The sequence below is a fragment of the Aedes albopictus genome, chromosome 1, assembly GCF_035046485.1.
Source record: "Aedes albopictus strain Foshan chromosome 1, AalbF5, whole genome shotgun sequence".
NCBI classification, from domain to species: Eukaryota; Metazoa; Arthropoda; class Insecta; order Diptera; family Culicidae; genus Aedes; species Aedes albopictus.
The window spans coordinates 203,721,244-203,736,215 of record NC_085136.1 but is presented as its reverse complement, the minus strand read 5'-3'; positions in this window follow the sequence as shown (position 1 = coordinate 203,736,215).

Below are 14,972 nucleotides of genomic sequence, written 5' to 3'. Positions count from 1 at the left end.
TCGTGATTAGCACTCGCAGAAGCGGGTGATTCAGCCGTCTGGTGAGGACCTGTCTGGCGGTGCCCGCAAGGCCAGGAGGATACTGACCTAAAAGGTCGGCAGTAATGGCGGCAAGCTGGATCCCAGCCAGGCACCCCGGAAAGCTGGCAAGGGTGGGCCTGAAAAGGCTGGCCCGCTCCGGATGGAAGGGAACAGCAAACACAAAGTAGGGCGAACCCAGGGGAGGACCCCTCTTGAACGAAGGTCCAGCGGAAGAGGAAAGCCACAAGTCGAGGAAGTCAGGGACGTCAAAGCAAGGCGTAAACGAATAGTGGCCAAGTGCGAAAAAGGCGACGCGCTCTTCATCAAGACCGAACAGTCAAGTACTCGGACGTCTCGGAGGCGATGCGAAGCGACGCCAAGCGCGTGGATCTGGGAGCCGACGTGCGCAGTATCAGACGTACCTAATCGAATGGGCGAGATGATCCTGGGGCTGAAGCGCGATATGGAGGGCAATGGCGCCGCGTACAAAAATTTTGCGGAAGAGGTCCTTGGCGATGAGTTGAGGGCTCTCACACAAGAGGCGACTCTGAAGGTTGATTGATTTGTCTTTATTAAAGAGACTTTCAGCCCTTAGGCCACTCTGAAGGTGAAAAACCTAGACGAGGGCACCGAAGTGGAAGAGCTCGTCACGGCCCTGCGGCTACAGTTCGAAGTACAGGTGGCCGCCGCAGCCGTTAGGCTACGGAATGGGCCGGCAGGGACACAGGTAGCTTTGGTTCAGCTATCTGTGGTGGTTAGTATGCCAAATGACTCTACACGCGCCACCCGAGGCTTGCTTCAGGTGTCTGGAACCAGGACACGAGTCATGGGACTGTAAAGGTCCTGGCAGGAGCAAGCTATGTTGGCGATGTGGCGGCAGAGGCCTTCACGAGTCCACCCACGTCATTGTTCTTTTTTTTCGTTAAATCTACGAACAGAAAGCATCCAATGCAATGGGTAGTCTAAAGTGACAAGCCTTCAGAAAAGCCAAAGCTGACAGTGTAAGTGATGCAGATGAACCTGAACCACTGTGGTGCAGCCCTGCAGCTGCTTTGTCAGGCAGTTTCTGAGTGGGGCACGAATATCGCCATCAGAGCGGATCCATACCTAGTATCCTCAGGTAGCCGAAACTAGGTTGCGGATGGGACCGAAAAAATAGACGGCAAGTAAATAACCCGTCCAGGCGTTGGTATCTGCTACCTACGAGGACATCGTGGCATCGCAAACGGGGTCTTCTTCTGTAGCTGTTATGCGGCTCAGCGGTGGTCGATTGAGCGGTTCACGCAGATGCTGAACTGTATGACGACTATATTGACAGGCCGGTGGTAGTAGCACGTGACTTCAATAGCTGGGCCGTGTAATTGGGAAGCCGATTTACGAATCAGCGGAATCAGATCCTGCTAGGAGCACTGGCTATGCTAGATGTCGATCTGGCTAATGTTAGTACCAATAGTACCTTTAGTTGGAACGGAGCAGAGTTACTTGTTGTAGTCATTGCCTAGCAAGTAAGGCGCTGTCCATAAACTACGTAGACTCTATTTTGGTGATCCCCCCTTTAAGATTTTCGTCCATACAAAATTTTACAAATTTGTATTCACCGTAGACTTTGGCCAGACCCCCCTTCGAGTCTACGTAGTTTATGGACAGACCCTAATTCGAATTGGAGGCTAGACGATTGCTACGCTCATAACGATCACCTGTCGGTTCACTGAAGTACCGACTATAGCAACAGGCAGCGGGTAGAGGAAAAGGCGACTAGGCCAATGTTAAGTTCTCGTAGGTGGAAGACATCATGCTTCAAAGACGAGATATTTAAAGAGGCGCTCCGCCGTGAGAGAAACCTACGCGGTTTATGTGGATACGAGCTGGTAGCGGGGCTCTCGCGTGCGTGCTATGCGACCTTGCCTAGGCAAGTTCACCCTAAAAATGGGTAATGGTAAACTTCAACTATTGAGAACCAGCGTCACGCCTGCTTACGGGCTAGGCGATGGATGCAGCGTGAACGTTCTGATGAGAAGCGAAATGAGCGACAGGCTTGGCGACGGGTGTCGTTCATGGCTGTCAAAGACCGAGATAAAAGCAAGTAAAAAAAACTTGCTATGAGCGTCTCTATCAGAGTGCCAATACGATCGCGTGGGGTGAATCGTGATGGTCAAACGAGACATGTAAGTGCACGTACTGAGCGCTGATACGAGTACTTTGCCTCTTTTCGTAGGACCGCTTGGGACTAGAGCTGGCGATGAGGGGTAGGCCATCGATGAGGAACTTGCGGGGATTGTAAAATCCTTTAGATAGGTAAAGCCCCAGGCCCGAAAGGAGTTCTGAACCTGGTTTAATCTATGTATATATGGTAGAGTCTCCTTGGATGGATGTTCAGATCTACTACGCAGAAGTTCCTAGACGATAGTGTGCTCCCTAAGGTTTGGCGGTTTCAGTAGGACATCGCGAAGGTTAAGGGGAGTTTAAGAGAGTCTTAGAGTCGTGTCAGGGGGTTTAAGGGGGATTCAGGATTTTCAGTAAGCCTCAGGGCCGTTTCAAAGGGTTCCAGAAGGCACCAGAAAATCTCGGGAGCGTTTCAAAGGGGAGATTTCAGGATCAGTTCAGAGTGCTCCACAGAGTCTCAGCGGCGCTTCAGGGGCTTTTCAGGCAGTCTAAGGGGGTTCCAGAAGGTGACAGGGGCGCTACAAGGATTCTCAGGGGCGTTGCAGGTGTATAAGTAGTTTTGATTACCATTTTTTGGTGGAATTCTAATACTCAGTATTAGTTGTTACCACAGGAACATCGAGCGAACTGGCAACACGGTCGTGTCAGGCAAACCGCGAGCTACCAATCTATGCGTGATGTAGTCTACGATTGAAATGTCAGTCAGACATTCGTCTATCGTCATTTCACCAACATGCGGTCCAGTGTTCTTAATATTAGAAATTAAATTTGATAGCCCTAGTTACACCTACAGTGAATTTGTTTACTACTTTAATTATAGACTTAGCTTAACCTAAATTGAACTAAAGCTAGAAAGGTAATATATACAAAAACGAAAGTAACATGCACTATCTATCTTCTATATAAATATAAATGGAATGGTTTTTGTATGTCACGAATAGGCTCGGGAACGGGTCAACAGATCGACATGATTCTTTCACTGTTGCATTCCGCCAGGGCTCCGACGTGTTCGTACGAAAAAATAATTCGAAAATGTGACCGAGAAGGCAAGAAAAACGGGAAAAATCTGAAATTCCATTTTGAGGGGCATTTCTTCATGGAACCGGATTTCATAGGGTTTCAGGGGCATTTCATAGGCTTCAAAGGGTTTCAGGGGAGTTCCAGGGACGTTTCAGTGTGGTAGGTACCTATATGTCTCAGGAGCGTTATAGGGGGTATCAGGGGGAACCTGAATAGAAGGTTTTAGGAAGCTGCAGGAGTGCGTGTTAGGGGTTTCATGGGGTCTTAAGGAGTTTCATGGAAGAGTCTATATAGTTTAAGGGATCTCATGAAGTATTCAGGGCGTTTTTGGGTTTCATATTTCATACTATTACAACGCTCCTGAAATCCCCGTAATATCTTTGAAATTCCCCTGAACCCCTTGAAACGATCCTGAAATGCTGAACGAGCCGGGACTTGTAACTGCCGGAACTGAAGGTGTTTCTTCTCGTTCGTGACACGAACGGCGCACAGGAACCACCGAATACAATGTTGGCCCGAAGTCACGGTCGCTAGTTCTTCTCTTTCTTCACCGAAAGCAGAATGATCACACAAGCACCAAAGACGTTCAACGAGAACACCGAAGGAGGATTTAACGGTGGAAATCTCCCCACGCACTCCACATGAATCTTAAGCAATAATCATTTAATTGCTCTCTGACTACCACCGTATATCTGCCGCATTCGGATACACTAGAAATTCTACACGGAGAAATCAAACTACCTAATTTTTGGGTCGATTTTACTCAAAGCTGAGTATATCGAATAAACTAGTTACCCAAAATTAGGTTGTTTTCCCTCTTTCCCCCACCGATGTTGTCAAAAACAAACAGAGATGCATCTACCCAATGGGGGTCCTTGAGCCCAATAAGCCAATTTTGAGTAAATGTAGGTATACTAAAATTTGGGTTGAATGAGGGGGGGTCTTGGGTTGAATTTACCTACTCTTAAGTATATTTTTTGCTGGAGGTAAAGGCAATTTACCTAGTGTGAGTTTAATCGATTTACTCAAATTTGGCTTATTGGGCGAAACTATGGGATTGCGTCAAAAGAACTCAATTTTGGGTAGTTTGGCGGTTCCGTGTAGCGATTCTTCTGTGTCGACCACTTTATTGCACACGACCGGTCAATGGAATAGGATAGAGTTCACACAATAGACGAACGACCGAATAGCTTCCACTTGCTATCGAGGTGTATTTCAAACTAAATAATTTGTGTGCTGCGCTCAGTGGTCAGCTAGATGATTGTTCATGAGATCGACTTCTCTCGCCGCATAAGCGAGTGGGAAAGTTTTATAGTTTTGTTAGACCAGTTCAAATTTTCTTGAAATTAGGATTAGTTCATATGTACATTATTTACAAAATGAATTTATTTGATGATTTCACAGGTCGGTGGATACCTGACATTCCGGCCACCTTAAAACAATGTGAGTTGTTTCAACACTAATTCTCTCTTGTGTTCTCCTCTCGCTGACGATCCACTCTCGGCTGCTCCAACGATCGAAATCTCTTGCGAAGCCAACGGTGAATGGAGTCACGACCAACTCGAACAAATCAGGCCAAACATGTCTAAAGGTCCAATCTGCAGAAGTGAGGCTCTCTTTGGTTTCTTTCTCTTTCGTTAATATTTCAGCTGTTTATTTGTATTATGATTGTCTCCTTGCATTGAACGATGGTCAAAACAATCGTCTTTTGATTTGTACTGCAAAAATAGTTGAAAAGTGTACCATCACATTGCAACAATTGAAAGAGAAAGTGAACAAAGAGAGCCTCTCAAATGCAGATAGGACCTATTGAAATGTTTGGCCTGAAATGTTGGCAGCACCCTCTCAGATTACAACGAAACTTTCTTGGTGTGTAGACCTTGCCCAGATAAGCCACTTTGCATACTCATTTTTCTATTTTTTTTTATCTCGACTGACTTTTTAAAAGGGCTAAACTTTTTTTTATGGATTTTTTAAAAATGTTTTTAATCAAAAAATGACCACTCCTACAAAAAAGTGTTGTATGGGTGATTATCACAAAATAAGTCAAATTTTAAGAAAAAAATACTGAAAAAATCCAAAATGAGCCCTACACTGAAAAAAATCATGTCTAAAAAATCAAAGTTGATTTAAAAAAAACACCATTTTTGATTTTGATGAAATTTTGTCTTAAGACATGTAATTATGTTCCCTACAAACCGTCCATACATCACAAGATGGGCACTTTTAAGGAAAAAAAAATTTCTAACAAAAACTTTTTCTTGTTCGAATGATTTTTTTTCAGTGTATTTTGTTACCAACAATAAAACCAGTGAAGGCCATAACAATCCCAGAATCCAATGGGCTAAACTCTTTTCAAAAGTCAGTCCAGATAAATTTTGAAGAAACTAAGTATGCAAAGTGGCTTATCTAGTCTTGGTGTACATACCCAGAAAGTTTCATTGTAATCTGAGAGGGTGCTGCCAACTCCGAATACGATTTGGGGCGAAATTCGTCAAATGGTAGGAGGATTCCTATAAATTTATTCTCGTAAAACTGCTACAAGAATTTACGAAAGAATTCCGTGGGAATCATATTCATAAACTTCTAACTAATGATAAAATTTGTTACATACTTTTTGGCAAACATTCGAGAAAAGGTTTTACCAAATTCATGTAAAGATGATAGTGTTGTCCGGTAAAAAAAATATTTTGAACGCATTGACGGATTTCTGCAGAGGTTTACAGTCACGAATATGGAGAAGTTTTAGCCATTTTTATAAACATATTGCTGATGATATTGGTGAGGAAGCTTCTGATAGGATTATTGGTGCGATTCATGTTTCCTAAAGAAAATTATGAAGACTTTTGTAACTAATGTTATTCAACATACAGTTTCTGACTTTTTAAGAAATTTTTAAATTTTGATTAATTATTTCCAGAAATTTGATGAAAAGTAGCCTCAAATATTTTAAGTTCGCCGCAATATTCTTCATATTTTTTTAGTACCGCCACCAAGTAGCGTATTTATTCATGTGATAAGGCCAATCTGCATAATGATATTGCAATTTACTATCTTATCTAAACGAAACCATGGGATGTGGCACCATTTAGGAAGGGAGTCATATTTTAGTCACTTTTCCGCAGTCGTTAACCGAGTTAAAAATAACGGCCCACGTCCAAATGGTGCCATCCCTATATTAGTAGTTCAAAATTATCGCCTGTTTTCAATTAACAATCATCGGAAAAAGAAATCAGGGTTGATTTTTTTGTGATTAATTGTTGGCTCTTGGACGTAGTAAAATTCCTTTTAAAAGAAAAAAATGGTAAATGAACTTATTACACCCGATTTTTTGTTTTTTTTTTTGCTATATCTTGGTCAATTTCTAACCAATTGATGGTTTATTGTACACGGGTAATACTAATTGTGTCTGTAAGTGGATAAAATTTCGTAAGAATTGATTCAAAATTAACTAAGTTTTGAGAAAAATGCGACTCCGTGTTTGAAAAATAATCATGTGTAATTGCATATAAAAATCAAGCAAACAAAAGAGGCAGAAATGTGAATGTAAATACGTTACATGTATTTTTTTGTAATTTCAGTCTTCTTAAAAAAATCTTGCCTACACACCAAACGCTTTCAGCAATATTTTGCTGAATTTTGCCGATCTGAAGGGTCCTGCAAATTTTTTTTGCTGAACTTTCAGCAAAGTTTGCTGAATTTCAGCAAAACGTTACTGGTGATCAGTAGAGCTTACTGAACAAATCAGCAAAATTTTACTGAATTTCAGCAAAATTTTTGCTGGAACCTTCAGCTCGGCAAAATTCAGCACAATTTTGATGAAACCCTCAATCGATTTCTGATGTGTAGGGGGGCGAAAAATTATTTCATCAGCTCCAAGGGGGCGATACCTCCGACATGTTTGGGAAGCACTGCTCTAAAGCAATGTTATTGAAACGCTAATCACCTGATTGCCCTTCAATGGCGCATTGAACAAGCTCTGGACTTTTCTATCAATCTTTGAAGATTCAGGAACTCTCGTTTGTACTAGTTGATGGTTCCTGACCGCAGTCGGTGGGCATTGGCAGACATGCGATTTTCGCAACAGGTCTCACTACGTTGTCCGATTCAGCAGTCTTCAAGGTGACACACGCACGATCCCATCCTTGCCGGGATGCAGTAGGGTGATTCTTCCGAACGGCCGTTGCACAGGAGGTAGATTGTCGTTCGTCACTATGGCGATTTGGCCCACCTGGACCCGAACTGGTGATTTGTAGTCCTTCGTTGCTCGTGCCTGACGTTGTGTGAGATATTCCGGATACCACCAGGCCCAGATACACTGAAACAGCTTCTGGGTGAGCTGCCAATGGTCCAGACGGTTGTCTGGGATGTCTCTCTCTCTCTTCTCTCTCTCTCTTCTTGGCGTGACGTCCTCATTGGGACAAAGCCTGCTTCTCAGCTTAGTGTTCTATGAGCACTTCCACAGTTATTAACTGAGAGCTTCCTCTGCCAATGACCATTTTGCATGCGTATATCGTGTGGCAGGCACGAAGATACTCTATGCCCAAGGAAGTCAAGGAAATTTCCTTTACGAAAAGATCCTGGACCGACCGGGAATCGAACCCGTCACCCTCAGCACGGTCATGCTGAATACCCGTGCGTTTACCGCCTCGGCTATGTGGGCCCTTTTGTCTACGCAGCTCAAATCCGGAACAGCTTGAAGGTTGGATCCTACCAAGAAATATCCGGGCGTCGGGACTTCCAAATTTGCAGGATCGGACGGTATCGGAGTCAACGGCCAGGAGTTCAGGCACATTTCGACCTGACTTAGTATGACTAGGTAGTGTCTTCGTATTTCAGGATGACGTGGCCAATTTCACGCAGTAGATGATGTTTTGCTGATTTAACCGCAGCTTCCCACAGTCCTACGAATCTGCACACGGTCAGCGTCGTTGGACTTCAACATTTTGTAAATATGGTGGAGAGCGTTGGCTGCTCCTTTGCAGGCGGTTCCATTGTCCGAATGGATTTCTCGAACGAGACCGCGACGGGCGACGAATCGGCGGAGTGCCGTCAGGAAAGCTGGTGTGGGCAAGTCCGTAATCAACTCAATGTGGACTGCCTTTATTGCGAAACAAACCCTCTGAAACGCACCTCATTGGGCTCCTGAAATCTCGAGACCCCCCTCGAATCGCCCCTAACGCCTCTTGGAACATCCCTGAAACCCCCGTAAAACTATTGAAATACCAACTAAACCTGTCGGATCGCCTTCAGAAGGCTCCTTATATCCCCTGAAATTCCCCTGAATCCCCTTGAAATCCCCTTTTTTGGGCTGTCGGGGAACTTTCAGGAAACCCCCAGGGCCCCATCTTAAATGCCCAGGGGCAAGACCTGAGGATCCAGGGTATCGTCAGCGAAGCAGACGATGACCATGCCCACCGGAAACTTTAACCGCAATATCTGGTATTGATATACTGTAATACCGGAACTAGCTACTATAATACCGGAAATAGTGCATGACATACTATAATACCGGAACTAGCAGGATATAACCTTGCGGAACTTCTGAGGTTATTAGAAGCACTTCCGACTCTGTGTCGTATATTAGGGACTCGATTCTGGCAATAACTTCTGAGAATCTTGTACAAGTTGTCGGGTATCACAAGACACAGGAGCACATCAGCAATACTCGCATAACTGGCACTGTTGAACGCGTTCCTTATATCCAGTCCAGAGATAACCCCATCTTTGAAACTCACAAGATAGCATCTATGATGGACGTACCCGCTTCTCATGCTCATAACGAACGTAGAAAAAATCGATTCCAATTATCGGAAATTGTTGACCATATTTCTGCATTTTCACCATCAGTGTGCTGAGAGCTTAATCATCGACTTTTGCCACGCCCTGTACCGGAGTATGAGACACAATTAATTATTTTCAATCGCTCACACGTTTGTGATTTCCAACCGGATGATTCAAACGCACTGCACTCTGACTGCACCGAGCTACCGGCCGCTCTGCAGATGATCTGCAAATTGCGGCCGTGTGTTGTGTGTTTTGCTCACGCATTGAAATAGCCAAAAGGGGGCCATTGATTTTACGATTTTTTTTTTCGGCCGGCGTATTCTCGATTCCGTAATTATTTCACACGCGTTTTCCTAGGTTGATGAATGGCAAAAATGAAATATTCGTCGAATCGGATTGATGATGAAAAACGGGTTCGAGTGTTTTCAATTAATCTCGCCAATATTTTCTTTATTATAGAGCGAATATTTTCTCAGGAAGTAAAATTCATCCGGAGGCGGCGGACCCAACTGGTGGCACATAATAATGAATGGGGCACATTTGATTGGGTTGACTTCAACGCAGATGATATGCTTTTGTATAGAAAATACGGACACGTAGAGGGGTAAACTGCCGTGCTTTATTTGTGAAAACTTGAAAAAAAATGTAGCGTGATTCATTTATTTAGATCAACATCGCATAAGTTCGTTTGAGAATTGTTACATACCTCCAGTACTGAAGAAAACGTTCAGTGACGTCAACGAAAAAATGAGTCGAGGAATTGAACCGGCTTAACAGAGAGCGCTCACAGGGTGGCAGGAGCGGAAGAGATACGAATCTACTACAGCAGCACGAAGAGAATGTGATTGCTGAGCGCAGACAAGCATGGATCGGAATACCATGCGGAGTTTTTATGAAACTTACTATAATGCACGGGTCCACACTGCGCCAGTGCCTGCTATGTGCAATAACCGGGAGGCTATTTGCTGACAGACAAAACCCCGGTGGAATTCATTACTGGAAGACTTAACACCGGTGAAAGACTGACTCAACACTTAAACGTCAACTATTTCGATTCGCTACCTACCGCTTCTCCCGAAACAAAAAACCAAAAATTACCGAAAGTCGCGGTTGATCAAAGTATTATCGCACCAGGGGCAATTTTCCGACTTAAAAGTAGCTAACAACCCAATCAATCTTCGCAAATTGCACTTCCCGACACACTCGAGTCAACTGCTTTCCCCGAAGATTTGCACTTGCAGCAGAGACAGCGATGCTGATTTGTCAGACAGAACTGAAGCCTGTAGACTAGATGCTGAGTGAATAGGGCCACCGACGAAAAAAAAATCAAAGTTTTCTGCTCTTTCGTGTTCACTTGCATTCCCAAAGTAATGAGAGCAAACCGGGCGCGCGAGAAGCACGGAGAAAACTTTGCCATTTATGCTAATGAAGCTCGCGTAGGTTTCACATCCTTTTGAAACAAGAGCACCCAGTCGAAGCGCTAAGTAGCCCTCGGTCGGTGGCGGGTGCTAAAGAGGTGAATGTGGGCGGTGGATGGAAGGTGGGCGAGCAACTTCGTCCAGCAGGATGGGTGACATTACTTATTCAGATATTTTATGCTGCTTATGATGACGACGACGGCGAGGTGCAGCACGGGCGTCTTCGTGGAAGCAGACAAAGAATAAGGCTACAAGTTGCAAGTACCCGGTGTTTCTTCGAGGATGAAGAATGAAGTTTTTCTTCCGGTAAGCCATCTGTCATTGTTAAACGGGTAAAATATAGCTGTGAGTTATCTAGGCACGCGGCCGCCAAGACTTATTGGTGTGATTTTGCCAAGTTTTGCCGCGGTTTCTGGTTTAAGCCTGAGGTTTTCGCTTATGTTTTTGGCAGAGTTACTTTGGGAAGAAGCATTGACGGTAGGAACTTTTAGTATGCCTGATATAAAAAAACAGGTTTCATAAAATATATATCAGAAAATCGGAACATTTATAGCCTCCTTTGAGACTTATGGTGAGACTTGGTGAAGTAAGCTCAAAGGTGCAAAATGTTTTTTTTATTTGCATTATTTTTACCCAATTTTAGGTTACATATAGTTTTAGTTAAGTTTTAGGTGTAAGTTTTTTCTCAACTTAACAATTTTTCCATTCATGTTACGTGATGTATCTACATTTTTTCACGGTTGAGTGCACAATATGTTTTAAATAAATTCAATTTCACTTGCGATAAGGAACGCAAGGGTGCCGCCCACAAAAATTTAGCGGAAGAGGTCCTTGGCGAAGAGGTAGAGGTGGGGGTTCTCACACAAGAGCCGACTCTGAAGGTGAAAAACCTGGACGAGGTCACCGAAGTGAAGAGCTCGTCACGGCACTGCGGTAACAGTGCGAAGTGTAGGTGGCCGCTGCAGTCGTTAGGCCACGGAAGTGGCCGGCAGGGACACAGGTATCTTTGGTTCAGCTACCTGTGATGGATTCAAAAAAAGTCCGTTAAAGTAGGGAGGACCAAGGTAGGCTGGTTCGTATGTCATCAGGCGTCTGGAACTGCAGAAGCCCTGACAGGAGCAAACTGTGTAGGAGATGCGGCGCCGAAAGCCATAGGGCACAAGGCTGCACGAGTCCACCCATTTGTCTCATTTTTACCGGGGAATCCGCGAACAACAGGCATCCAACGGGTGGTCCAAAGTGCCCGGCCTTCAGGCAAGCCGCAGTGAGCAAATCACAGTGAAGGTAACGCAGCTAAATCTGAACAACTGCGTCACGCTATACAACTGCTTTGTCAGGCGGTTTATGAGTGAGGGACGGATATCGCCATCATAGTGGACCCATACTGAGTACCCGTCGACAACGGTAATTGGGTCGCGAATGTGTCCAGGAAAATGGTGGCGATATGGACGACGGAACAAGCATGAGTTGGTTTCTACTACCTATGAGGGCTTCGTGATCTCCAAAGTAAACGTGGTCATCTTTTGTAGTTGTAATGCGCGGGGTTAGATCCTGCTAGGCTCAGGCTGTTCGGGCCCGTATGAAGTTGATCATCAATATTAACTTCTTTTCTCGATCACCCTAGATAGCTGTGTAGTGTAGCGGTTGTCTCGATTGTCTCAATTGGCTAAGAATAACACTACGGACCGCCTGTTCCGGTGGTAAGAGTCCACCAACAGGTGACCCCTTATTCATGGTGTGATGCGGCTTCATGCTAACCGTGCCTAGGAATGAATGGCTGGGGGGGTCTAATACAAACCTAACTACAAACGGAGCCTGTGGAGTACCAGGGCACCCTCCACAGTATGTTACTCTTACTGCGCTAACCGGAGCAATGGTGCAATGGACCTTGTGTTTCTCCGAGACAATCAACTGCCCTTCTTTAGTCTCACTTGAGGCTAAATAAGGCCGGGGTTATGAAGATGTTGTTAATTAGTTTAAATTTTCGATTTACACAGTGTATTCTGTGTATCCTCGCCTTCGGCGTTTTCCATTCGACACCAATCTGGTTTTGTTGCTGTTGTTTTTTGCTGTGCTGTTGTTGCGGAGAGTTTAATCTTGCCTAGTTTGGGTAGTGGCTACGGTTAGGATAGCTCAGATCAATCTTCAGCATAAAAGAACAGAAACAATCAATCTTTGCAGACTTATGCAAAATGGTTCAGCAAGAACCTTACTTCCGTAAGGGGAATTTCTATCTAGGAAACCTTGTGAACCCGGTGTTTGCTACTTTCAGTAAACATGAAATGGCAAACTCGCGTGTCATGCCTCGAGCCTGTGTGCTTGTCAACAACGCAATAGTTGCTACACTCATCACTGAACTAACCACCAGAGATGTATGTGCTATCACAATTGATGTATCTCTTGGAAACCTCAACAGGAAATACGTCTATTGTTCGGTTTATTTACCGCATGATGAACCATCCCCTACGGATGCTTTCAAACAAGTCATCGCATACTGTACTTCAAAAGGCCTTCCGCTAATTGTTGGCAGTGATGCTAATGCTCACCATATCATCTGGGGCAGCTCAGACATTAACTTGAAAGGCTCCAGTTTGATGGAGTACTTAAGTAGTACAGATCTTGCGTTACTTAACATAGGCAACCGCCCAACCTTCATGGTATCTGCTAGAGAGGAAGTGTTAGACATAATGCTTTTCTCTAGTAGAATTAGTCACGAGCTGACCAATTGACATGTGTCAGATGAAGAATATTTATCTGACCATCGCTACATCTTTTTTGGACATTTAAATGTTGCTTCGCAAACATTGCGTTTCAGGAATCCCCGGTCAACAAACTGGGATCTTTTTACTAATTTGATTGCGGCCAAATTTCATGGTTACTTACCATCCATTGACACTCCAAGTGATTTAGATGATGCCGTTGATACTACAACGACCTTCATCATGGAAGCTTTTGAAGAAGCATGCCCTCTACGGTCTGTGAAGATCACAAGAGGAACCCCTTGAAGGAACTCTGATCTGGCGAAACTCAGGAAACAATGTAGAAAGATTTGGAACAGACGACGTTCGGCTGGTTCGGAGGCTACAGGTCGGCTCGCAAGGCCTACAGGAAAGCTCTCCTGTCTGCTGAACGATCCGGCTGGAAAAACCTTTGCATGTTTCCAGTTTGAGTGACCGACTGACGGTTAAATAAAATCCTTGCGAAATCTAAGGATTTCCGAGTGAACGAACTTCGTTTGCCAAATGGCGATCTGACTTCCTCTGATGAGGAAGTTCTGGAATGCTTATTCAGCACACACTTCTCTGGATGTGCGGATATTACATCTTCGGATGAACCTGATGTCTTTTCTTGTAGTTACGATTCCCTGGCTTCGGCTCGGGGTATCGTAACTATAGAATCGATTGAGTGGGCTCTTAATAGCTTTGCTCCATTCAAATCCCGTGGGGCAGACGGGATTTATCCTATTTTGCTTCAGAAGGGATTTGATCATTTCAAACATGTTTTGAAAAAGAAAAACTTGTTTGCAGTTTTGCTACAGGGTATATTCCCAAATCCTGGCGGGATATTACTGTGAAGTTTATTCCGAACGTGGATCGTGAGTCGCATGAAGAAGCAAAGAGTTTCAGACCTGTCAGTTTGACCTCTTTTCTTTTGAAATGCTTAGTACGCATTGTGGACCATCACATCCGTGATGTTCATCTGGCCAACGTGCCTCTTCATGTGAACCAACATGCCTTCCAATCTGGTAAGTCCACTGTGACTCTTTAGCACAAGGTTGTTTACGATATCGAGAAAGCATTCGCTCAAAACAATCTTGTTTGGGTGTTTTCTTAGATATCGAGGGTGCCTTTGACAATGTGCCTTTCGATGCCATATTGGAAGCCGCACGGAGTCGTGGTATATCCCCAATGATTTCCAATTGGATTCATCAAATGCTCAAAAACCGATATCTCTTGTCGACATTACATCTAGCTAGCAGGTATTAGGAAATTGAGTGTTTGTGGATGCCCCCAAGGGGGAGTCTTACCACCGCTTTTGTGGAATCTCGTAGCAGATACGCTATTGAGGCAGCTCAATAATAGCGGTTTTCCTACTTATGGTTTGGCCGACGACTACCTAGCGTTGTTAGTTGGTATGTGTATCACCACCCTTTTCGACCTGATGCAAAGCGCCCTTCAGGTAGTTGAGGGTTGGTGTCGCCAATATGGTCTTTCGGTTAATCCGAGCAAAACATCTATTGTTCTTTTTACGGAAAGGCGACACCGTGATGGCGTTCGACCTTTGCGTCTCTTTGATTCTGAAATCGATGTGACTGAACAGGTAAAGTACGTTGGAGTCATTCTTGATTCCAAGCTTTCCTGGTCACTTCAGAATTAAGAAAGCTTGTATGGCCTTCGGGCAACTTGGGGTCTTAAACCCAAGTATATCATTTGTTGTTCGGCCAATATTGACCCCAAGCAGCACCTATAACATCATCCTAAATGTGACTTTCTATGCTTTGGTCTAAAAAAGTTACAATAAAAGCACACGCAACTTCCATCTTGTCAGCTGAGTTGCATTTAA